At 39.9% G+C, this 27,210-nt stretch overlaps 1 protein-coding gene across 4 annotated transcripts in view; it reads right to left on the bottom strand.

Moving 5' to 3' along the window:
* The window catches only part of JADE3 (jade family PHD finger 3), a 139,415-nt gene that overhangs the window by 83,061 nt on the left and 29,144 nt on the right, over positions 1-27,210 (bottom strand). For 2 of the 4 annotated variants that reach the window (XM_070784011.1, XM_070784010.1), the window contains exon 2: positions 3,053-3,155. The exons of the other annotated variants lie outside the window; for them this stretch is intronic. The gene's annotated coding sequence lies outside the window, so the exon portion shown is untranslated. The remainder of the gene's footprint in view (positions 1-3,052; positions 3,156-27,210) is intronic. 4 annotated transcript variants of the gene reach the window in all.

Raw genomic sequence — 27,210 nt, 5'->3', positions numbered from 1 at the left:
AAGCAAACAGTTTCTCTGCTTGTCTGTCTGCCACTACAAACAGAAGTAACATCTTTTTCAGTCTCTATTCATGAGCAACCTTTGACTTTGCATAGCCAGGGATCATTTCCTCCAATCACAGAGTGTTTTGATTTTCCATTATCTACAGAAAAACAATTCCCAGCCATCTCTACCTTCTTCTGGATCTAGAGTCCAGTAGGTCAGTAACTAGAAGCTCATGACTAATAATCTTCACTTACTATTTGATATGTTTCTGGTCCAGAGATTTATCTTTTCTTCATCACAGATTGTCTAATTTTTTATTTTATCTATTATAACTTTATTTAGACAGGAGAAATGAGTTTGAAGCATGAAAGCAGAGCCATCTTGACAGAAGCCCTTAGGTTTAAATGTTACAAGTACAACATAATCTTTTGAAGCAGAGGTCAGTAGACTCTGGCCTATAGGCCATATCTAGCTCACTGCTAATTTTTGGTATAGCCCATGAGGTAAGAATGGCCCTTACATTTTTTAATTGTTGGGAAAAAAAAGAATATTTTATGACATGAAAAATTCTTATTTCAGTGTTCATGAAACAAGTTTTACTGGAATACAGCCATGGCCATTCACTTCTGCTGTTCCAGTTATCTACTGCTATGTAACCACTATAAAACACAGTGGCATAAAGAATCATCATTTTATCATCTTACAAATTCTGTGAATCAGGAATTCAGGTGACACACAGCAGGGATGCTGTTTTTCTACTCTATGATGTCTGGGACCACAGGTGGAAAGACTCAAAGCGGCTGGAATGATCTAGAGGATTCTTCACTCAGCTAGCCCCTTTGACAGAGATGACTGGGCTTAGCAGAGACTACCTCTGAAGTGTCTACACAAGGCCTCTGCAGCATAGTAGCCTCAGGGTAAACAGACTTCTTACATGGCAGCTCAGGAGTCCCGGCATAAATGTTCTAATGAACAAAGCAGAAGCTACATGCTTTTTATAACTTAGCCTCAGAATCACATACTCTATCACACTGGTTGAAACATTCACAAGCCCACCCAGATTTAACTGGAAGGAGATATAGGCTCTACCTCCTGATGAGGGTAATGTCAAAGAATCTGTGGCTACATTTTAAAATTTCCATTTATGCTTGTCACATCACTTAGTAGCAAGGATCCAAAGTTAAAGGAATTCCCTGGTGGCTCAGACAGTAAAGAGTCTACCTGCAATGCGGGAGACCCGGATTCAATCCCTGGGCTGGGAAGATCCCATGGAGAAGGAAATGGCAACCCACTCCAGTATTCTTGCCTGGAAAATCCCATGGATGGAGGAGCTTTGATTTAAAATGTGAGGCACATTCAGAACATCCAAGTACCCCCCAAAAGCCAACTTCACAAAAGGGCTATAATCACGGCTCTGACTTGTGAAAAACTTAGTATTTTCTTATTTGTTTCTGATCAGTCTTTAACCCTGTGAATACAAATGATGTGAATATACAGAACACATGAGTGTTTAAATGTTACAGAAGTAACTGAAGCCTTTAAGAAGAGAAATCTGCATTTGTCTGATAGCACAAATGCTCTCAATTCTCCACCTTCTCTTATCTATGCTCTTTCAAGGTGATTTTGAAGCTCCCTCCCATTCCTTGAATCTGGACTGGCTTTGTGACTCGCCTAGGCCAGGAAAATGTAGCAGAGGTGATGCTATGCGAATTCTAAGCCTCAAGAGGCCTGCCCAGCTATTATGAAAACAAGCCTGGGTAGACTGCTGTAGGTTAAGAGATGGATAGCCCAATACTCTTACCCTCTACCATTGTCCCAGTTGACAGTCATAGCCAACCTGAGAAGTAGAGCTCCCTGTTGATCTATAGTTGACCACAGGCATAAAGGAGACCAGCTAAGAACAGAACTGGTCAGCAGAACCCAGCCCAAATGGCCAACTCACAGAATAAATAATTATTACTACATTGAGCCACTAACTTCTGAAGTGGCAAGGTATACAGCAAGAGTTAACTGATAGAATTTAGAAGTCAGTTTTTAATGATTAAATATAGAATGGAAATTTCATTACATACCACAACCCTACTATACTGACACTTTAGACAGTAAATACTTCTCCAAAGCAGGCACTACTGCTGGGCTCCACTAGAGAAGAGTACTCTAGAGTACTCTAGAAGGGTACTCTAGCTAATGCCAAGATCACAGAGGGAGTCAACCATCTGATCCCAAAGAAGAAATTTGTAATAACGGCCACACAAATAGCAAATGTCACTCTATGTGTAAGTCTCTTATCCTGATGCCAAGGCAGGTACTTTTTCAGACCAGAGGCAGTGGTACCTACAATAAGCACTTAACTAGTTAACATGGCCCACACCCCTAATACCTCACCTGAAGAGAACTCAGCATTGCTACTGGAACCCCTATTCTTTTTATTTATAATCCCCATCCTCTATCTGCACACTGTTACCCTTCAGTGTACTCCAGTCAAGACAGGGCAGATACCAACTCAAAAGGTTAATTACACAGATGTATGTAACTATGAAGTAATTAAAAACCCAAATATACCAGAATTCACACATTCAATTATAGGCTGACTTCCAAGAGACTCTCTGAAGCAAACGCAATTCTTCAAAACACTTAGGACATTTTTTATTTGAATTTGCTTTCTGTCCCTTTGGTGTATCATATTTCTTTGAATAAAGTCAATGGAAGCAATTTTTCTTCCTTTGAGAATGAATTTCACTTTTGGAAACAATCAAATGTTATTCAAAATCTATTCAAATGGGCATGCGATGGAGGTATGTAAAACCAGTTTTAGTCAGTAACAAGCTGGGAAAATAAATTGCAAGACTGATTTACAATTCCAATTCTACTGTCATTAGCGGCAGTTAAAAACTCTAAAAGCATAAAACCTTCAATGGCTCCCTACTGTTCACAGCACAAATTTCAGACTCCCAAGCTTAGTATCCAAGGCATTCCACAATGTGGCTGTGGGTCACCTTTCCAGTGTTATTTTCCTTGCACAGTCTCTTCTCTAGGGAAGATGCGCCACTCATTGCTCCCCACTCACATGTCCTGGTGCTTTCCTGCACACATGGATCTGTTCACACTCCTTCCCTGGACCACCTTCTATGTCCATGTCATCTGCTTCTGTATCTGATATAGTGGCCAACCTTGTAAATGGGAGCAGAGAGGAGAGGGTGAGATGTATGGAAAGAATAACATGGAAACTTACATTACCATATGTAAAATAGATAGCCAATGGGAATTTGCTGTATGGCTCAGGAAACTCAAACAGGGGTTCTGTATCAACCTAGAGGGGTGGGATGGGGAGGGAGATGGGAGGGAGGTTCAAAAGGGAGGGGATATATGTATACCTATGGCTGATTCATGTTGAGGTTTGACAGAAAACAAAATTCTATAAAGCAATTATCCTTCAATAAAAAGAATAAATAAATTTGAAAAAACTGAAACACTTATTGAATGAATGAAGTGAATAATCAATTCTGCATGTGGTTTATTAAATGGCTCCAAAGGTAATTCCAAAAAGGAGAGCCCCAAAAACATTATGAACAAGGGAGTGTCTCCAACATGCATTTTGAGAACGAAGTTATGAAATGTCAGAATAACAACTGATTTATAGTCAGGCCTAATGACTGCCTAAGAAAGCCTAGTGAATGAGGTACTGAGCCAGAAATGAACTAAAAATTCCAGGTTACCCCAGTCTACCTATTGGAGAAGGAAATGGCAACCCACTCCAGTGTTCTTGCCTGGAGAATCCCAGGGAGGGGGGAGCCTGGTGGGCTGCTGTCTACGGGGTCGCACAGAGTCGGACGCGACTGAAGCGACTTAGCAGCAGCAGCAGCCAGTCTATCTAGACCACTGATCACAATGCCATTGTATTTAAGGCAGCAGGCCTTGGGGCTCTGGATTTCTGTGGGATTCTCTCTCAAGAATATCCAAGTTAAAAACAAACATTGTTTTTGTAAGTGAGATTGCTGGATCACATGGTAGCTGTTATTCTTAATTTTTGAAGAATCTGCATACTGTTTTTCATAGTGGCTGCACAATTTTACATTCCCACCAATAGTGTGGGGGTAAAGAGTTCTAATTTCTCTACATCTTCACCAACACTTAGCTTTTTTATATATAATAGCTATCCTAATAGGTGTGAGGTGATATTGTGGTTTTGATTTGCATTTCTCTGATGATTAGTGATGTTGAGCACCTTTATATATATATAGACACACACACACACCTGTTAGCCACATATATCCAAAATAACTGAAGTCAGAATCTCAAAGAGATATTGGCTCTCCCATATTCACTGCAGCATTATTCACAGTAGTGAAGATATATAAAAAATCCAAATGTCCATTTGACAGATGAATGGATGAAGAAAATGTGGTATATACACACAATGGAATATTACTTGGCCTTAAAAAAAGAAGGGAATCCTTTCATTTATGACAACATGAATGAACCTGGAGGACATTATGCTAAGTGAAATAAGCCAGGAAAAATACTGCATGATTTCATTTATATGAGGTATCTAAAATAGTCAAACTCACAGAATCAGGCAGTAGAATGGTGGTTGCCAAGGACTGTGAGAAAGGGAAAATGCGACATTATTGTTCAATCAGTGTAAAATTTCAAAACTGCAAGATGAATTAAGTTCCAGAGATCTACTGGGTAAATCTCATGTTAAGTGTTCTTATCACAAAAAAGAGGCATAAGGAAACTTCTGAAGGTGATGGATATGTCTATTACTTTGATTGTAGTGATGGTTTCACAGGTATATGCAGAGTCCAAACTCATCAAATTGTATACAATGGAATGTGTGGTTTTAATGTATCAGTTATACTTCAATAGAATTGCTTAGAACATATTTGATAAGTGATGATTATGTCATAAATTTTTATAAATGACTTTGTAAGAATTTATGATCTCCTTCCTCCTCTGATGAAGTTATGCCCAATAAAATAAGCTGAGAATATTTTCAAAGCATTTGTGTGGTGAAATTAGTTTAGACATATCAAGTTAAATCATATGAAATTGCCATTGTTGAAGGTAAAAATGTTTGAGTATCAGCAATTTCATATCGTTCCATCTAATACTGCAGGATCTTGCTCACGAACAACAACAAAAAAAAAGAAAAGGCCCTATCCTTTGCTTCTCTTCCTTTGTCTCCAAAGCTCTCACACACTCTGAAAAACCTTAATTTCTATGAACTTTTGAGGACTTATAATAAACAAAGGAAAAATGCAAGAAGCCTCACCTATACATATATTATTTCTTAGTTCAAAACACCTAGTTTCCTTTAGGAGTTGTATTCCAGTTACCAGACTCAAGGTAATTGGCCTGTGAGTCCCCAGTGGGGTGTTAGGTCTCTCCACCTACATCTCGAATTTCTAGGTCAGATCTGAGCATCCTCTTCCCATGTTCTATTTACACACTGCAAATAGGCCATCACACCCAGGATTCTTAAATGTTGTTTAATGTAAGATGAGGTTGTCAACAAAAAGGTGTCTAATCGTTATTATCAGTGTGGGCTTGGGGGTTGGGGGGAGATGATTTTATTCTCATTTTTGCTGCTCTTCCTGCCCCAGCATTGCAGCCAGCTGGCTAGACTATTGTTTCTGGATCTCCTGTTAGAGCAGGAGAAGAAGCCTCAGAGACAGGATTTCTAGCCTTGCATCTGTGGCTGGAATGCTGAGGCAGTTTTCCTCCATCTTCCTGGACAGCAGCAACAAGACCCTGTGAGGAGGCGCAGGTGCTGCGACTAACTGGCACATTCCCAAGCCACAGTCAACACCACGTGCTCAGAACAGAGGCTCAATTTTAATCCTTCTGAGACACTATTTCAGGAATCAGCCAATACATGGGACATGTAATCAATGTGATGCTTTTGTGTACTATTGCGGGTCTTGAACTTATGAATTTCCTGCATAGAAATTTTCCCAAGACAAATATAAATGCAATCTCTTTTTAATGGTAAATGTTATTTCATGAGAAACAGTGAATACATAATTTCAGCTTCAATGGTCAGAAGATCCTGTGCTTTCAAGTTTACTGACAGAAATGCAAAACAGGGACAGCAGAACTCCATCATCCCACCTCTGTTCCCTCAGTACAGGATGTTTTATTCTTTCAAAGGTTTTTGAAGAAAATAAGATCTTTCATCTAGTGTTTTAAATAACCAACTTTCTCTATTTCCCCAAGAAGATTATCACATGGTCTAATTAGGTTTCCCCTTAGGAAACATCAGCCCTGACATGAAAAGAAAGATAAAACAATGGTGGCAGATTGTGAAAATAGGAATATTTTTTACCAATTGAAAAACTATAAAACTCAAAAGTGCCAAAATTACTCCTAAGCTGTTAGCATGTGAAATATCAGCAATTCATAGGAGGGAGTAAAAGTTGATTATTTAGTTACTGTTTTCCCCATGTTCTGAATTCAGAACCCCACATTCCTACTTTGACAGCTGACAGCATCCCAACCACCTAAAAAGAAGTTCAGAGGGTTCCACTGCAGACAGTATAAATAATGTTTGCTTTTGCATAATCTGTCTTAGAAGTAAACCAGAAAAGGAACTGAGTTTCACATGTTCACTCTTACAGAGTTTATCAAAGAACTCAATAAAAATTTGATGAAGGTACGTGGGCTGGAATTCAGGAAATCTGGCTGTTACATCAAATTTTTAGTCCATTATAACACTACTTTTATGACACTGGCTTTGTAATAAGTTTTATTCTGGTAAAGCAAACTCTACTTACAAATTCTCCTGACAATTCTTGGGCATTTATTCTTCCCCAAATGTAAATCTGATCGTGACTCCTTAGTGTAAAATCTTTCCACTGATCCCCAGTCACAGGTTCCCTTGCAGGCCTCCACAGGCCTAAAGTTCAGTAGAGTGGAAAGTACAAGTTTAGAACCAACAAAAGGAGAGTAGAGTCAGTGCCACCACCAGAGAGCCTCTTTCTCTGCCCTAGCTCCTCACCAGACTCATTCACTCCTTCGAAAATAAGTGTTGAAAAATGCTTAACAATGGTTTTTCAGGGGTGCTGTGTCAGGACTTCCCAAGACCACCCCAAGTTCTGTGATGCACTAGGAAGATTCACAGAGCTCAGCATATAACCACTCATCGCCTATGATTTATTACAGTGAAGAGATACAAAGCAAAATCAGTGGACTGAAATACAGGGAGACCAGGCACAAACTTTCAAGAGTCCTCTCCCAGTGGAGTCACATGGGATACCTTAATTTCCCTAGCAACAAGCTGTGACAACACACATGAAATGTTGTCCACTAAGGAAGCTCGTCCACTAAGGAAGCTCATTAGGGATTCAGTGCCCATAATTTTGATTGGACGTTGACCACATAGGCACCCTCTGATTGGCAAATATAAAAATTCTAGACCTCAAGAAGGAAAGCAGGTGTTCACCAGAAACCACATTGTTTGTATAAACAGTTCAGGCACACTGGGCCACCCTTCTCAGTTCTGGGAATGGTACTGGTGCGAATCCCCCTGAAAACCAAGATCCAGATGCCAGCAAAGGGACCCTTCCAAGTCAGGCCTGCTTTGACAACACTTTTTTACACAAGTGCCAATCATTAGCCTGGGTTGGCATCAACATGTCCTGCCCAGGTGTAGATGGGGTATAAAACCATGAGAGTCTTCTGAGCAGCATGAATGGAGGAACACCTACCCTTTCCCACTGGCAGGAAGGACTGCTTCCTGGGAGACGCAATGCCTGAGCCAGGTCTAGACACGTGACAGATACTGTGATGTGCCTAGATTTAAGTCCCAACCATGTGGGTAATCCTGGCTAGTTAATTATCTAGACTCAGCTGAAGGAAGTGAGTTACCCACACGGACTAGAGCTATTTATATGGTTTCCAAACCTCTTGCCAAGCCCTGAGGCCTTGCAAGAAGTGGCACCAACCTACTTCTCCAGCCCCACATGTACCTCTCTGCCCCTCAGTCTCTATGATCCAAACATCCTGCCCTTCTTTCAGTGCCTGGAATGTGCTCCTTTCCACCTCCAAGGCCCTTTACATTCCACCTTCCTCCACCAATTGCTGGCCATCAATCTTCCTATCTACTTCCCACAGCTAACTCCTACTCATGTCAGATTTCAATCCATGAAGCACTTCCTCAGGGTAGCCTTCCCTTACCTGCCCCACAGTAGGTCAGAACCCCTGTCATTTGCCTTCCGGCACCAGTAACTCCTCCTTTATTACTGTGAGCAGATTAAAGTCCATTTAATAAAACACTTATACACTTCAAGAAGGCAGAGATGGAGCTTCCCTGGTGGCCCAGTGGCTTGATCCCTGGTCAGGGAATTAGATCCTACATGCCACAAAAGTTCACCTACCACAACTAAAGATCCTGCCTGCCACAACTAAGACCCAGCACAACCAAATAATCAGAAAATCTTTTGAAAAAATGAAGGCAGAGACTTTGACTATGTTGTTCACTATAATAACCCCTGAGCCTAATATGACATCTATCACACAGTGGGCACTAAGCAAATGTATGAAAATGAAAGAGGAATGAATGAGGGCTAACTCTCAGTTCATGCAGTCTGGGTAAGGGCAATCTCTGCCTCGCTTCCCAACACATACATATCTCTTGAGCCTAAGGCACATGAACCAGGCTAGATCAACAAGTCATTCAAGGGTTTTGACAAAAGTACTGGAAAACAAGTAATGCATCTGCTGCAGAGAGCCTGCCTGTGAGTGAAACTAAGAGGAAGGCAAATGTGAGAGGAGGATCAGGGATGTGATGAGTGAGAGAATGCAGCCATTTCTAAAGGCAGCCAGCCATCCATGGAGTTATTCATAAACCAGTAAACTTTCTTTTCCTTTGTTAGGCTAATCTGAGTTGGGATGCTGACACATGTAACTAAGAAACCTAATACAAAAACAGGAACAAGAATTAGACATGCAGTTGGTCCCAAAGAACAAGAGAAAGACCATCAACAAGCCTAATGTCAGCTACTGGCCGAGGGAATCCTTTTAGTTCCTAAACCATGAAACGGTCTGGTTCTGGTGCTGGAAGAAAAGACATTGGCTGGGGAAGAGAGCACAGGCATTCGGCTGCTCATAATCCTAAAAACCTCCCTGTTCCTCTCCCCAGGGATAAAAAACTATTTGCAGCTATGACAGCAGAATCACTTCCTTTCATCTATGAAAACTCACAAAAACCAGACCTCTGAACAGACTGGAGAGAGGCAAAAATCTCTCTTATTTTCAAAGGGTATAATTATTACTGATAAAAAACTTGAATCTCACTCCAAATTAAATTCTATACCAGATTAATAAAGCACTAGTTGGATAAGTACTTGAAAAAGAAAAAATAATCACTAACACTCACCACAGACTCTCTAAAATCATGACATACCCAACTTACCCCAGACTTCTTTCTGTTTCAGTCACTCAATTCATTTATTGGGATAATTCTTTTTAGTTAGAGTATATGTGGCGTAGCTGACAAAGGCCATCAGGATTTTCCAGTTGATAAGATGGAGAATCCTGCAGACAGGCAAACCTGAAACGTGTCGCATGGTAGGACACAGAGCTATGTCCTTGGCCCTGGTTGGTCCAAACTTTGATCAGTAATGTAGATGAACCTAGGATTACTGACGTAGGAGGGGTAACATCAGAGGAAAGGGCAAAAGTCAAAAGCTAATATAAGCAAAAACAGTATGAAATTGAATGAGAACATATGTAAAGCCACTGGAAGTTTTTAAACTCTTAAATACAGGATATATTCTAAATACAGGATGATAGATGTTCAGTTTTCTATGTCAGCAAATATCCCAGGGTGATACAGCTACTCAACTTGGGCTGGATTCAAAAATATATCATCTACCTCAGTTGGACAACAACAGGACAAGCAAGTTCCAGTCTCAGTATCACAAAGAAACAATAACCAACAAAAGTGAATCCAGAGAGGGGAACCAAGATTAGAAAAAAGGTTTGGGAATCATGTCACACAAATGACAGTTGAAAAGGTGAGAATGTAAATTGATATAGCCACTTTAGATAGCAAAGACAGAATCCTGTAAAACTGAAAATATCCATACCCTGTGATCCAGCTAATCCTATTTCTAGATGATATATTCTGGAGAAACTCACAAATTTACACAATTACCAATACAAAACTGTTTATAATAGCAAAATTCAGTAAATCTTTAGGCTTCTTCTGTCAATCGGAGAATGGCTAGATAGAATAGGGTCTATTCAAACTGTGAAGTATCCTTTGCAGCTGCTAAAATCAGTGATGTAGGTGTAATTATAAATCAGGATGGGATAAGTTTGCCAAATTAATGAAAGAAACCTAAAATCTCACTGGCTTAATGCTGCTGCTAAGTCGCTTCAGTCGTGTCCGACTCTGTGTGACCCCATAGACGGCAGCCCACCAGGCTCCCCCATCCCTGGGATTCTCCAGGCAAGAACACTGGAGTGGGCTGCCATATCCTTCTCCAGTGCAAGAAAGTGAAAAGTGAAAGTGAAGTCGCTCAGTCGTGTCCGACTCTTAGCGACCCCATGAACTGCAGCCCACCAGGCTCCTCCGTCCATGGGATTTTCCAGGCAAGAGTACTGGAGTGGGGTGCCATTGCCTTCTCCAGTGGCTTAATACAGCAAGTCTATTTATTCCTTACACTACATGTTTAAAAAGTGAATTGGCAGGAAAGTCCAAGACTTTCTCAGGCCCAGGCAGACAGGGAGAGCCCATCTCTATTTGTCAGGGGAATGAAATATGGTAATCTCATACTGGCTCTTAAAACTTCCATTTGAAAATGCACCTGTTACTTTTACTGACATTTTATTGACGAAAGAAAGTCACATAGCCACATCATCTAATTTCAAGAGAGGCAGAACTACCGACCAAATGCCCAGATGACAGACAGCCAAATATTTTATGTTTTATATATATAATGACTAATACAATACACAGTATGGGAAAATTAATACAAAACATATGAAAAGATTTAAGACATTTGCTGTATGGACAAAATATATAGACACATCCATAATAACACCATTTGTGTAAATTAAAACAAGTCTATATGTTGTTTATATATATATTTTTATATATATATATATATGTATGCATGCATGACACTGAGAGGGAGGATGAAGACACTAGAAGGGGTGATCAAAGGAGAAATAACCATTTCTGTAATGCTTTAATTCTTTTACTTAAGAAAAATATGATAAAATCGTGAAGTGAAGTGCAAGTTGCTCAGTCGTGTCCGACTCTTTGCAACCCCATGGAATTTTCCAGGCCAGAATACTGGAGTGGGTAACCGTTCCCTTCTCCAGGGGATCTTCCCAACCCAGGGATTGAATCCAGGTCTCCCGCATGGCAGGCGGATTCTTTACCAGCTGAATCACCAGGGAAACCCAAGAATACTGGAGTGGGTAGCCTATCCCTTCTCCAGCGGATCTTCCTGACCCAGGAATCAAACCAGGGTCTCCTGCATTGCAGGCAGATTCTTTGTCAACTGAGCTATCAGGGAAGCCCGATAAAATCTTTATTGTTGATAATTTTGGTTGGTTCATTATATTATTCTTTAAATTTTCCACTGCGTTAAAAATCCTTGACATAAGCTGTTGAAAGAACCACTAACTTTTTTAGCCTGGGGTCACAGGTGGGAGAAAGGGAAAGTAGGAAAATAGATGGCTTTAACTATGTTGGGTGAAGGAGATTTGCTTTGTGCAGTAATGGAGAAGCTAGGAATAATGGTGAGAGACCCTAGAAGGCACATCTTGGCTTGGGAATAAGAAAATGACCTATCATGGAAAGATAAGTGAATAGCATCAAAAATGTATGGAGGAAAAATATATATATTCTTTGGGGAGAAAAGTGGTAAAGAGTCAAACAACTGTCTGACAGAATATTGTGGAGAGGATTCTTGCACTGGGAAGGTACCTGGATTTGATGATCCCCAAAGCCCTTCTAGCTCTCAGGTTCCATCAAGGTTAGGTAAGAACCTCACAGTTTAGAGCTCACAGACTCTGGAAAATTCAACAGTTATCCCAAGACAAACTTTAAAAAATAATGCAACAATCCAAAATCAATATAGCCTTTAATGGTTTTACCTGGGAATATTTCACAATCAATGAGGAAAAATTCACTTAATTGGGCCTGAAAATTATTACAGGTTTAGGGGGCGGGCAGGGGATGTTCAGGAACTATACTGGCCTTAAATAAAGCTCACTTTAATTCTCATGCCTTGGTTGACTTTATGTACATAATTAACTATTGCCTATTTAATCACTGTTTCTGTGACTTACTGTTTTTCTAGTACCAAAGTCAAATTGCTCTGATAGTGAAAGAGATCTCCACAGAAACATGCCACTGAAATGAGCATTACTGTGTAAAATGAAAGAGTTAAAAAGAAAACACACTCATTATTCTAACTAGTTGCTTTGGCTACTACCAAAAGAAAAAAAATAAAAATCTTAGCAGTGAAAAACAGTTATCATTGACCTGAAAAAATAAAAATTTAATCAGGGGAAAAGAGTATCATTGACCTGTCCTTGTGTAAGGAGGGCCAGTCTGGCAATAAAAACAGTGGGTCAGAACTCAGGCAGCTCCCTGCTGCTGCCCTGTTCTCAGACAAGAAGATAATGAATTTCAGTGGGAGTAAATGAGACAACATGCTGTACCTGATGATTTTCTTTCCAAAAAGTACCGTATCTTTTGTGTACCTACAAGTTTTATCTACACATAGTTAATATACATAGTTAATACAGGCCCAGAAGATTATGAGTTGAGCAGTCTTTGCATGCCTGGAACCTGACGGATCTGAAGAGACATCTGGGAAGCCCACTGTGGTTTTTAAGGAATGTTATGCTTCCACCATAAAAATATTGAAAGTGTGCTGCAACCTAAAAACTTGTGCTTTGTCCACGTGTTTTTGCCCTTTTAGGATTTCCTTCCTGCAGTAATTCTGTACTACCGTAACAAACAATAGGAAATGCTTGCATAAAAGTAACTTATTTAATAGTTTCTTCCTATTAAATCTCACAATTAACAGCAAAACAAAATAGCTCAGAAGGCTCTGATTTATTCCCAAGTTAATGAGGTTAGTGTGGCTTGAGCACTACCTTCTTTTTGGACCAATATTTCTGGCTATGCTGGAGCTCCACCAGACCTGGACCCACTCTCACCAGAAATACTGTATGAGAGGAAAAGCCTTAATATGCTGAAACAGCAGCTGGCTAGACCACCACAATGCCTTGCAGGGACTCAGGTCTGGCCCTAATCTATAAGCAAAAGCTGCTTACTCATCCTCCATCTCCCCAGCCTAGCTTCTCCATCCTTCAAGTTCAAGCACTTACATCCCAAGAGCAGTGTATTTATCCATGGAAGACAGGGTCTGGTGATAAAATGGAAGAATGTAATGTTCGCAATAAGAGAGTGTAGGGAAACTAGAGACTAATGGGGGAGGGAGTAGGAGGAGAAAGGAGTTGATGAATGAAGTCCTGAGGGGCAAAGGTTACTGAAAAACAGCAGGTCAAAAGTAAGAGAATGTGACAAAGAGGCAAGGCCAAGGAAAACAAGGAGGTCAATGATATGCTGCATGAGGACAAAGAACTGTGCTTCCGGATGAAGTTATCATATATGCCTTGCAGAAAAGTGGCTTTTTCAGGAGATGATGATTCTGCCAATAGTGCAGCTTCTCTGCTTACACTTAGAAACTTTTGTCCACTTAACTACACCAAACACTGCATGTTTGAAACTATTATTTCAGAGACATAAATACTTTGGGGAGTTGAGGAAGCCAATTGAAAACATCATTTAAAATATCAGTTAAGACTTCTGGTTGCAAGTAAGATGGAGTCACCATATTTACCTTTCTGTCCACTGAAAGCAGCAGCTATAAAATCTGCATAGAATGCTTGGGCAGCTGTTACAGAATTCCTGAAAGTATATTATCAGCAGGTGAATCAGGAAAGAGTATCAGAGTGCCCAGTACAACTGAACTTCACTCCTTTTTTTCCTCCAGTATTCCCTGGCCTGAAAACATACCAAAACCTGAAAGTGAGCACTATGTTTAGAACACATATTCTGGCTCAAGGAGCTGTTTTTGGAAAAGGGAACTTTTAAAACTCAGAAAGACTGGGGGGAAATTCCCTGGGGTTTTCTCTCCTTTTCCTCCTTTCTCTCGTATCCAGAAAATCTCATGGTGGAGGTTGTGCCAACAGCAACAAAATTGACTGGCATAGTGAGACTGTAGGAGTTAAAACTCTTGAGGGAAAGAACGTTCCATTCCATTTGGTGGAGCTTATAGCTTAGCTCCAAAAGGGCAAAACCAAGTCCCACTGTTTTTTCTTGCTTTCTTTCTGTCTGCCTGTCCTTTATGCCCTGGAGGCAGTACATCATGAAAGCAGGTGGTTCCTGACTATAGAGGACTGGAAAGGAAACCTCTAAAAAACCAGAAAGTACCATGGTAAGGTAATAATGAATAGGGAAGACCTCAGGAAAGCTAACCCATAAAGCTGCTTATGAACAACTGTGATCACCACCCCATCGTGTATGTGTGGATTTGATCCTAATTAGCATGTCAAAGACTTTGAGAACTGAGCTAAGAGACACTCAGGTCTCAGACTGACCAGTGAGCATCACACATGGGACAGATCTAAATAGCACTGCAAAGGCACTGAATACTGAACTCATACTGGAACTACAGCCCATTACAGAAAGTGAGCTGAAACTTGCAGTCAAAACCTAACCAGGTCAACTGACGGCTGAACAAATAATCAACATTCTCCATTAGACTGAAACAAGATCCAGAGTCTAATTATATTCAGAATGTCCAGGATAAAACCTAAAAAAAAAAATGCCAACTAACATGGGAAAAGACAATCAACAGATGCCAACAGTGAGATGACCCAAATGTTGAAATTATCTAACAAGTAGGTAAAAGCAGCTATTATAAAAATGCTCAAATGAGCAATCACCAGACTTGAACACTCTTGAAATAAAGGTAAACAGAAAGTTATTGGCAAAGTACAGAGAAGATATAAAGGATAACCAAATTAAAACTTTAGAATTGGAAAATAAAATAACTGAAATAAAAAACTGACTGGAAGAATTCAATAGCAGAATGCAAGAGGCAGTGAAACTGAAAACAGACTAAGTAGTAAATTTAAATAACAGAAAGAAAAAAGACTGTGTGGGGGGAATCAAAGTGTCAGAGACCTGTAGTATAGGAATAAACGATCTAACATTTGTGTAACTGGAATCCAATACAGAGAAGAAAAAGAGTGTGTTGTCGAAAAATATCTGAAGAAAAAAATGGCTGAAAACTGCCAACAAGCTGAGAGAATATCAAACATAATAAATACAAAGAAATCTACACTCAGACACATCATAATCAAACTGCTGAAAACTAAAGACAAAGAACTGAAGAAACAGAGAATTCACACTAACAGAGTTCAACATCCCACTTTTGCTAACAGAACTAGATAAGGCAACAGAACTCGAAAGAAAATCAAGCAAGAATATAGAAAACTTACACAACACTACCACAAAATTGACCTAGCTGGCATTTACAAAACACACCTCTCATTTACAAAATACACATGCTTTTCAAGTGAATATGGAACATTCTCCAGGGGTTGGTGGGTCTATAACTTGGTTCAGCCACCTTGGAAAACAGTTTGGCAGTTTCTTTAAGAAGTTAAGCATAAATTTACCACACAACTCAGCAATTCTACTCCTAGGAATCTGCTCAAGAGAAATGAAAACATATGCCCACATGAGGACATGTACATAAATGTTCACAGGAGCATTACTCATGAGAATCCCAAACTGGAAACACCAAAAATGTCCATCCACAGAGAATAATCATAATGTCTTATATTCATATAATGTAATACCATCCAACAATAAAAAGGAATGAATTACTGATACATGGCATATTCATGGATGAATCTCAAAAGCAATGTGACACATGAAAGAAGCCAGACACAAAAGAGCATATAGTGTATGAACCTATTTATACAAAATGCCCACAAAAGGCAAACCTGTAGAGACAGAAAGTAGATTAGTGGTTGCCTAGGGCTTTCCCTGGTGGCCCAGGGGTAAAGAACCTGTGGCGGATTCATGTTGATATATGGCAAAACCAATACAATATTGAGAATACAAATTAAAAAAAAATTAATAACACAAGTGTTATCGAAGATGTGAACAAACGGTACCTTTTGTATGCTGCTGGCAAGAATGGAAATTAGTAAAAATGCTTTGAAAAGCTGTCTGACAACTTCTACTAAAGCTTATCATAAGCATACCCTATGACTCAACTCTTAGTTATATATCTGACAGAAATGCACACATTTGTTCCTCAAAAGATGTGTGAGAATGTTCAGATGAGACATGTTCATCACAGTACAGATTTTTAAAAACCGTATGATGTATTATATACATGTATTTTCCATCTACACAAAGTGAAAAGATGGCATTAATCTATATTGATGGAATTCAAGATAGCGCTAACTTGGTAACCTTCAGGGTAGAGGGAAGGGGAAAGTCATTGTCAAGAAGGGGCCCTCTGAGGTGCTGATGATGTTCTTTTTCTTGACCTGGGCACTGGTTAAATGGATGCGCTCACTTTGAGATTATGAATACAGTTGTGCACTTACGACCTATTCACTTTCTCTTCAGGTACATTCTACTTTCACTTATATTTTAGACTGTTGCTTATGCTATATGTACATATAATTAAGGCTTTCTCTCTTTGCTCACTGCCACCACCACTACTCCGTTTGCCCCCTTTATCCTTCTTTAGCATGTAAACTTCCCTTCCTTTGAATTCTTGTCTGCCTATCAATAACACTTGGTACTTAACCTGAATCTTCATTGGCAGTGACTAGGAACAGAACACGTAAAGTCAAAATTGCAGTGAGTAAAGCAAGCCCAGTCCCCTATAATGAAAAGGACATCTTTTTTGGGTGTTAGTTCTAAAAGGTCTTGTAGGTCTTCATAGAACCGTTCAACTTCAGCTTCTTCAGCCTTACTGGTTGGGCCATAGACTTGGATTACTGTGATGTTGAATGGTTTGCCTTGGAAACGAACAGAGATCATTCTGTCGTTTTTGAGATTGCATCCAAGTACTGCATTTCGGACTCTTTTGTTGACCATGATAAATACTCCATTTCTTCTGAGGGATTCCTGCCCACAGTAGTAGATATAATGGTCATCTGAGTTAAATTCACCCATTCCAGTCCATTTGAGTTCGCTGATTCCTAGAATGTCGACATTCACTCTTGCCATCTCTTGTTTGACCACTTCCAATTTGCCTTGATTCACGGACCTGACATTCCAGGTTCCTATGCAATATTGCTCTTTACAGCATCGGACCTTGCTTCTATCACCAGTCACATCCACAGCTGGGTATTCTTTTTGCTTTGGCTCCATCCCTTCATTCTTTCTGGAGTTATTTCTCCACTGATCTCCAGTAGCATATTGGGCACCTACTGACCTGGGGAGTTCCTCTTTCAGTATCCTATCATTTTGCCTTTTCATACTGCTCATGGGGTTCTCAAGGCAAGAATACTGAACTGGTTTGCCATTCCCTTCTCCAGTGGACCACATTCTCCCAAAAAAGATGTCCTTTTCATTATAGGGGACTGGAATGCAAAAGTAGGAAGTCAAGAAAAACCTGGAGTAACAGGCAAATTTGGCCTTGGAATATGGAATGAAGCAGGGCAAAGACTAATAGAGTTTTGCCAAGAAAATGCACTGGTCATAACAAACACCCTCTTCCAACAACATAAGAGAAGACTCTATACATGGACATCACCAGATGGTCAACACTGAAATCAGACTGATTATATTCTTTGCAGCTAAAGATGGAGAAGCTCTATACAGTCAGCAAAAACAAGACCAGGAGCTGATTGTGGCTCAGACCATGAACACCTTATTGCCAAATTCAGACTTAATTTGAGGAAACTAGGGAAAACCATGAGACCATTCAGGTATGACCTAAATCAAATCCCTTATGATTATACAGTGGAAGTGAGAAATAGATTTAAGGGCCTAGATCTGATAGATAGAGTGCCTGATGAACTATGGAATGAGGTTCGTGACATTGTACAGGAGACAGGGATCAAGACCATCCCCATGGAAAAGAAATGCAAAAAAGCAAAATGGCTATGGGGAGGCCTTACAAATAGCTGTGAAAAGAAGAGAAGTGAAAAGCAAAGGAGAAAAGGAAAGATATAAGCATCTGAATGCAGAGTTCCAAAGAATAGCAAGAAGAAATAAGAAAGCCTTCTTCAGTGATCAATGCAAAGAAATAGAGGAAAACAACAGAATGGGAAAGACTAGAGATCTCTTCAAGAAAATCAGAGATACCAAAGGAACATTTCATGCAAAGATGGGCTCGATAAAGGACAGAAATGGTATGGACCTAACAGAAGCAGAAGATATTAAGAAGAGATGGCAAGAATACACAGAAGAACTGTACAAAAAAGAGCTTCACGACCCAGATAATCACGATGGTGTGATCACTGACCTAGAGCCAAACATCCTGGAATATGAAGTCAAGTGGGCCTTAGAAAGCATCACTATGAACAAAGCTAGTGGAGGTGATGGAGTTCCAGTTGAGCTATTCCAAATCCTGAAAGATGATGCTGTGAAAGTGCTGAACTCAATATGCCAGCAAATTTGGAAAACTCAGCAGTGGCCACAGGACTAGAAAAGGTCAGTTTTCATTCCAATCCCAAAGAAAGGCAATGCCAAAGAATGCTCTAACTACCGCAGAATTGCACTCATCTCACATGCTAGTAAAGTAATGCTCAAAATTCTCCAAGCCAGGCTTCAGCAATATGTGAACCGTCAACTTCCTGATGTGCAAGCTGGTTTTAGAAAAGGCAGAGGAACCAGAGATCAAATTGCCAACATCCGCTGGATCATGGAAAAAGCAAGAGAGTTCCAGAAAAACATCTATTTCTGCTTTATTGACTATGCCAAAGCCTTTGACTGTGTGGATCACAATAAACTGTGGGAAATTCTGAAAGAGATGAGAATACCAGACCACCTGATCTACCTCTTGAGAAATCTGTATGCAGGTCAGGAAGCAACAGTTAGAACTGGACATGGAACAACAGACTGGTTCCAAATAGGAAAAGGAGTACGTCAAGGCTGTATATTGTCACCCTGTTTATTTAACTTATATGCAGAGTACATCATGAGAAACGCTGGACTGGAAGAAACACAAGCTGGAATCAAGATTGCCGGGAGAAATATCAATAACCTCAGATATGCAGATGACACCACTCTTATGGCAGAAAGTGAAGAGGAACTAAGGGGCCTCTTGATGAAAGTGAAAGTGGAGAGTGAAAAAGTTGGCTTAAAGCTCAACATTCAGAAAACGAAGATCATGGCATCTGGTCCCATCACTTCATGGCAAATAGATGGGGAAACAGTGGAAACAGTGTTAGACTTTATTTTTCTGGGCTCCAAAATCACTGCAGATGGTGACTGCAGCCATGAAATTAAAAGATGCTTACTCCTTGGAAGGAAGGTTATGACCAACCTAGATAGCATATTGAAAAGCAGAGACATTACTTTGCCAACAAAGGTTCGTCTAGTCAAGGCTATGGTTTTTCCTGTGGTCATGTATGGATGTGAGAGTTGGACTGTGAAGAAGGCTGAGCGCTGAAGAATTGATGCTTTTGAACTGTGGTGTTGGAGAAGACTCTTGAGAGTCCCTTGGACTGCAAGGAGATCCAACCAGTCCATTCTGAAGGAGATCAGCCCTGGGATTTCTTTGGAAGGAATGATGCTAAAGCTGAAACTCCAGTACTTTGGCCACCTCATGCGAAGAGTTGAGTCATTGGAAAAGACCCTGATGCTGGGAGGGATTGGGGGCAAGAGGAGAAGGGGACAACAGAGGATGAGATGGCTGGATGGCATCACCAACTCGATGGACCTGAGTCTGAGTGAACTCCAGGAGTTGGTGATGGACAGGGAGGCCTGGCATGCTGCAATTCATGGGGTCGCAAAGAGTCGGACATGACTGAGCGACTGATCTGAAAGCAAGCCCACAATATAACTGCAGGGAGAACACAGACATCCTTTAAACAGGCAGAATTTCATGAATCAGCATCAAAGAAGTCAGCCCTTGTCTATCCACAGAGAAGAAACCATCCTGTAAATAGTAGGATTAGTTTATTTGTCCACATAATTCTAGGACAAAGCTGGAGACCCAAGAGTGACATTCTTTTACATGTTCCTTCCTGTATAGGGAATTTTCCCAAAGGCAATTTCACATACTTTAGCAATTATCAGAGTTGAAAAATATTATAAAGGAGGCAAAAAGGCTGTCTGGAATTGATTCTTAACCCACAATGTAAAATTTGGACTTAAGGAAACTTAATTTTAAAAACTCCCACAGGCCCAGAGGGATGGTATGGGGAGGGAGGAGGGAGGAGGGTTCAGGATGGGGAACACATGTATACCTGTGGCAGATTCATTTTGATATTTGGCAAAACTAATACAATTTTGTAAAGTTTAAAAATAAAATTAAATTTAAAATTAAAAAAAAAAAAACACAAAAAACTCCCACAGGCTAACTTAACTTCCACATTCCCTAATTTCAAAGAATGTTTTTTGTTAATTTACCCACAACCTAAATTTACATACAAGATCCCACAGGCCTGATACCTTGCTCAATACTAAAGATACAGGGACAGATAAAACTGCAAGGCCTGTAATTTCAAGGAGCTCATGGCTCTGGTGGAGTGATAAGGAGAGGAAAACAAATTACCAGAGTGACAGGGTTTCTAACAGAAAAAGAAGGGAAGGCTCCAAATTTCCTAGGAGCATGCAAGGATAGTGACTAAATCTATCCAGAGACAGTATGGAGATTCCATGTTGGACGTGACCCACTATCAGGATGTGGACCAACCAAACAGCATGGGATCTCTCAGTATGAGACATCTCAAGAACCTAGAATTGCAAAATGCAGGTGTTTACTCTGAGAAATGACTAGTAAAACCCACATTTGGATGTGACTGAACACCTATGGGGGCAAACCCTCATACTGCCTATACAGGTGACCAAAATGCTCAACACCTAAAATTCCCAACAAATTAATTTGGGAGCGGCCTGGATGCAAAACAAACAAACAAACAGTTTGACTTCATTTCAGGGAAGCAGGATTGAGATATGACTGACTACAGCTAGGAGCAAAAATAAAATTACATTTTATGTTCTACTTAGGATGGAAAAAGACAGAATAAAAAGTAGATCAGGACTGCAAACAGGAGTCACACAGTAAGAAGTTCCCATCTAAGCATGGCTCAGAGAAGACAGGGCTCATGTCCAAGTACCCACCCCTCTGGGCTGAAGAACTGGAACACCACAGTTTCAGAAAAGTAGCTCTCATGCTAACATCAAATATGAGAATCATTCAAGTCCCTGGTCCAAGTCCACACTTATATGTAAAAATCTTGTGAAGATGGTTTGGCTTCCCACACAACCTGCCCAAAGAGACAGATAGTATCAGTGGTATGCTGATAAATGTTTAACAGGCTCTCCAGGAGGGTGGGGGAAAGCTCTGATTTGTAGTTTACTGATTTCTAAAATGTAGATACTCTCACCATGGTCAATTTCAAGCTATTAAGATGATGTCACTCATCATGGAGTTTGAAAGTGATGTGTACAAATGGCTCTTGCAATCTGGTGTGAAGTGACTACCATACCAACATGCAATCAGTTAAATTTCCACTATATATCAATAAATTGTCATCTTGGCTTATAAAGATCAGATCTCAAGAGCTAAGTGACCTTAAGTCAATTCCTAAGTAGGGGTCCATCCTTATTGGAGTTTGGAGTCCACCAAGTAGAAGCAGCCCTGGACCAAGGTGAATTCTCCAAGGTGAAGAGCGTAACACACATGATGGCATGGAAAGGCACATCATGCGAAAAACAAAATAAAATTGACAAGCTAACAGACAAAGAAATAAGTAATTCTGCATAGACCAGAATATTCACTCTGTAGATTATAGGGTGGTATAAGAGATGGATGAGCAGTGAATTTGGGGAGCCAAGCTAGGGACAGAATATAAAGAGGGGGATTGGGGTATCATAGGGGTACCCTTTGCTGTGGTAAATACTTCATATACTTTAATTCATTTAATCATACCTGTCATGTGATATTATCCATTTATACAAAAGAGCCTCAGTGAAGGATTATGGACCTGAGGTTTTTACCCATAAACTGATTCCCAAAACCATATTTCCCCATTAGTTCATGTTACTTCTATGGGAAGGCTGGGTGATGATGTAAGAATGCCCCTTCCTAATCCTGCCCCACTGCCTCTTAAGTTCTCTACATTTACCTGAACTCCTAAAAGGGAGACTGAAATTTTCCTCTCAGGCCCAGCTAGGAAATTCTACTATATACTTTTGGAATCCATCTCAACAGTTGTTAGAAATACTTCCTTCTTTTCCTAAACCCATCATAGCAATAAAGTTCTTATATTATTTTTAGTACTCATGTTATAATTGGCCACTACCAAATTTTGTTTAAAATGTCCCCAAGTACTGAAGGAGTACCCTCAACCTTCTCTTTTGCAGAGTCAATAATCATAATGCTTTACCAGCTACTCTAAAGTCTTGCTTTCCAACTCTTTATTATTCTCCATGTTTTCCCAAGCCAGATACTCTTCTAAAAGGCATGACTGCTGGTGAACACCATAAGGAGATTACCCTGTAGTTCCTGTATTTTGTATTACCATATATTTATCAATTATTAGAAAAACCATGGGAACTCTCAAAAAGGGAGTTAAGAATAATTAAGCTAGTTAAAGAATTTAAAATTTTTTTATTTAATCCTTACTAATAAATACAAGCATTATTTAGGAAGAGGGAAACAAATATTATAAAACTTACTTTTATACAAAGACACCACTAGGGTGAATATAGGAATTAGAAACGTGAAAAATTTCAAACATAAATTAGTAGTCCTTTAAAGACTATGATTCGTCCCTTTCCCTACCATCTATCCTAAGCATCTACTGTATAAATATTTTACATAGAATAATGACTTTAATTGATATTGACTTATAAGACATATAAGATACCCCATGAACACTTTGCTGGATCCTGAAAGACCAGCAGGAGCCAGTAGAACCAAGAACCACACAATTTGGGTACAAACAGAGCCACAGGATGCCAAGGCCTGAGGATATCAAGATTACACAATATTAAATGTGTTTTCAGGGGTTGAGGAGCTGAATTTTTTTTTTGATTGGACTGCCAATCTCCTTGAACACAAGAAAACAAAAACTCAGAAATATTCTAAATTTTCTTCCTGTGCTCCATTTTACCTTGTCAGTCTCTGCTGCTGCTGCTGCTAAGTCGCTTCAGTCGTGTCCGACTCTGTGCAACCCCATAGACGGCAGCCCACCAGGCTTCCCTGTCCCTGGGTCTCCAGGCAAGAACACTGGAGTGGGTTGCCATTTCCTTCTCCAATGCATGGAAGTGAAAAGTGCAAGTGAAGTCGCTCAGTCGTGTCCAACTCTAGCGACCCCATGGACTGCAGCCTACCAGGCTCCTCCATCCATGGGATTTTCCAGGCAAAAGTACTGGAGTGAGGTGCCATTGCCTTCTCCGTGTCAGTCTCTACCAGTCATTTAAAATTCATCACAGTCATCATCTCTGTTGGAAGCCTTACCTAATCTCCCCTCCCACTACCAAGCTTTAAAATGCCCATACTAAACTTTACCATAATATTCATCCCCTGTGATCATTTGATCATTTGTACATGTCTCCCAGTGGACTCTAAATTCCAGGAAGGTGGAGTATGTCATGTCTTATGTTTCTAGTACATAACCCAGTATTTAGCGTCCAACAGAAATTCAGTGAGCATTTTTAGATGGATCTGCTTATTATCATTTGTCCAATGTCACAGAATTGCTGTATGGCAAAGGAAGGCCTATGTCCCAAGACATTTGGCTCCTCATCTAGTGAGCTTTTCATTATAATATATATTTAAGAGTCACTCATGAAGAAGTTAGACACAAATCTAGAAAATACATTCTATAGATAAGACATTTTATTGGTATCTGAATGACCAGCAAATATAAATGGTCCAAATAAGCCAATTAGAAGACAGAGAGAGACTGAAAGAGTGGGTTAAAAAACATGATATATCTATATGTTGTCTTCCACAACTCACTTCAAATATAAGGATATAAGTAGGTTGAAAGTGAAAAAAATGGAGGATATAAATATTACACAAAAGAAAGCAGATGTGGCTATATTAATATCAATAAAAAGAAAATCACCAAAGATGGAGAAGAACATTAAATAATGATAGAAGGGTCAATCTACTAAGACATAGCAACCCTAAATGTGTATGCTCTAAAAAAACAACTGCAAAATGTTAAACAAAAACTGACTGACTTGAAAGGAGAAACAGATAAATCCAGTCATAGTTGGAGATTTCAAAATTTTTCTCTCAACAATTGACAGAACTAGTAGACAGAAAATCAGCAAGGATATACTGATAGAAGAACTCAACAAACACAGTCAACCAACAGGATATAATTCACATCTGTAGAACATTGCATCCAAAACAACAGATTACATTCTTTTCAAGCACCCACAGTTAATATACCAAGATAGATCATATCTTGGGCCATGAAACAAGCTTCAACAAATTTAATAGGATTGGTATCATGTGGAGTGCATTTTTGACTACAATGGACTCAAATCAGAAATCAATAGCAGAAAGACAACAGGAAAATCTCAGTAAATAACATACTTCTAAATAAGCCATGGGTCAAGGAGGAAATATCAAGGGAAAATTTTAAAATACACTAAACTGAATAAAAATGAAAATAGAACATATCAAAATTTGTTGGTCACAGCTAAAGTGGTGTTAGGAGGGAAGTTTATAGTACTAAATACATTAGGAAAGAAGAGTCTCAAGTCAATAATCAAAGTACTTGCCTCGAGAAACTAGAACAAAAGAGGATAACAGTTCTTGGAATAGGATACAAAAGTAGATGAAGATTTGGGAAGAATGATAGTCAACTTCTATGAAACAGCAACACTGGATAGGTAGGTCAACTACTCAGGCCTGAAATGGGCACTAGGTGGTACATGGCAGAATGTTTGGGCAGGGAGAAGGCCAAATGAATGCTAACATCTCAGATGAATGCAAGAGATGGCCTAGTTTAGGTAAAAGTAGAAAATAAGCTCTGGGCTTCCTATAGTTGCTGTCCAGTTTTAAAATCTCTTCAAGGATATGTACCACAGGGCATATATTATCAGTACCTACACACAGACTTACAGAGGGGCCTAACTTGAGTAGAAGGTGATTAACACACTAGTGGATTCTCACCTGTCAGGTGTGCAGTCTATCTTACTAAGAATCTAGTTTCTTGAGGGATCAAGAATTCCCCAGTAAAGAAGGGGTTCCCAAGGAAGACGGTAGCTCATCAACTGGATCTAGAGGCAATACCCCAAGGTATGAGAAAGGAATGACTCAGAAAACGGGAGGGAAGGGTGTTATTCAGGTTTATGTAAAAGCTTAGCTTTCAAGGACTTGGTTCAGAATCCAGTAAGATCCAGTTGCAGCAGGAGGATGAGAGAGAGTCAAGGGTCATAGCACACACACCAGTACCTTTAACTGGGTACTGTATGACTGGGTCATCCATGTGGACAGAATCAGGCATGTCAGTGGTGTCTGCAGCACTGAAGGCTGTACAAACACAGGAGAACCTATAGCGGCTAAAAACACTAGAAGCCCATCAAGGACCCTGCCCCAGAGGTCACCAAAGGTGCTAAGAGGAAAGAGGAGAGGAGCGAGATGACACTTGGAGATCTAGAATACCTATTCAGGAAAATACCAGATACCTCCAGAGTAAACTGGGTATGTTTGAAGACTTCCCTGGAAGCTGTAGAACTATAACAGAAATAGCAAAAGTCTAAGGGACTGTTATTCAAACCCTGCTTTCACCTCCAGAATGGTGTGGCCAAGGACATTCAGAACAGCTATATTTCATTATAGTAATATATCCAAGAGTGGCTATAAAGTTATAGAACACATATACATAGAAAATACATATGCATGCATAGTACAGAGAAATTTGTTTTCCTGTCACCTAAAAGGTAAGCTTCCAAATCAAGATAATATTCTTACCCTAAAAATTAATGTATATTGTGCATTTAAAATTGATTGTTGCTAGGAACTCTATGATAGGCAACCCACCTGGGATGTTTAAATTTTAATGGGCAACAGAAGTTCACTCAGACTTAAAAAAGTCCTTAAATGCGTGCATAATTCAGATGTGGTTCATTTGGTCCTTGAGATGGAGGGAAGAGGTTATAGCAGAAACAGGCCATGGACATCTCAATGGACTTCTGATGGCAGCTGGCAAGGCAGGTCAGTAAGCCCAGAGGAAAGGCCCACCTATAGGGGTTGGGTTGAGTGGCAATGATTCCTGCTCTGAGATGGGCTTCCCTCTTCATTTAAAAGTGATCAGCCATTTCCTCTCATTAGTCGTAAAGAAAAAGACTCACAAAAGCCCAGAGAAGCAGGAAAACAAAATTTAAATAATGACCTTTATCTCGTCCAGCCAAGAAAACCTCCCAAAGTCCCCCCAACCTTGGGCCTCATATACCTCCAACTGACAATCATCTTCAACCAGGTAGAAACAGTTCTGCCTTTTCTTCTAATCAATTCCTCCTGATCTGAAATGCTAATTTTACTTTTTGCCTTTATTTAATTTCTCCCTCAGTTTTACTGAGGTATAATTGACAAATAAAATTATAATATATTTAAAGTGCATGATGTGATGATTTGATTTGATATACCTATACACTGTGAAAGGATTCCCACCATCAAGTTAACACTTCACAGTTACCTTTTTATCTTTTTGTGGTGAGAACATTTAAGATCTACTCTCTTGTTTAATCACTAAGTGGCCTTCGACTCTTTCGCAACTCCATGGATTATAGCCCGCCAGGCTCCTCTGTCAATGGGATTTCCCAGGCAAGAATACTTGAGTGGGTTGCCATTTCCTCCTCCAGGGGATCGTCCCGACCCAGGGATTGAACCAGTGTCTTTTACATCTCCTGCACTGCAGGCTAATTCTTTACCACTGAGACCATGGTAGCTAGCATTCTCTTAACAACTTTCGAGTATAAAATAGAGTATTGATAACTATAGTGACCATGCTGTA

Source organism: Bos indicus, chromosome X (assembly GCF_029378745.1).
Source record: "Bos indicus isolate NIAB-ARS_2022 breed Sahiwal x Tharparkar chromosome X, NIAB-ARS_B.indTharparkar_mat_pri_1.0, whole genome shotgun sequence".
In the NCBI taxonomy this organism is placed as follows: domain Eukaryota; kingdom Metazoa; phylum Chordata; class Mammalia; order Artiodactyla; family Bovidae; genus Bos; species Bos indicus.
Note: the sequence above shows the minus strand (reverse complement) of the source record. Positions and strands in the feature narration are given on the sequence as shown.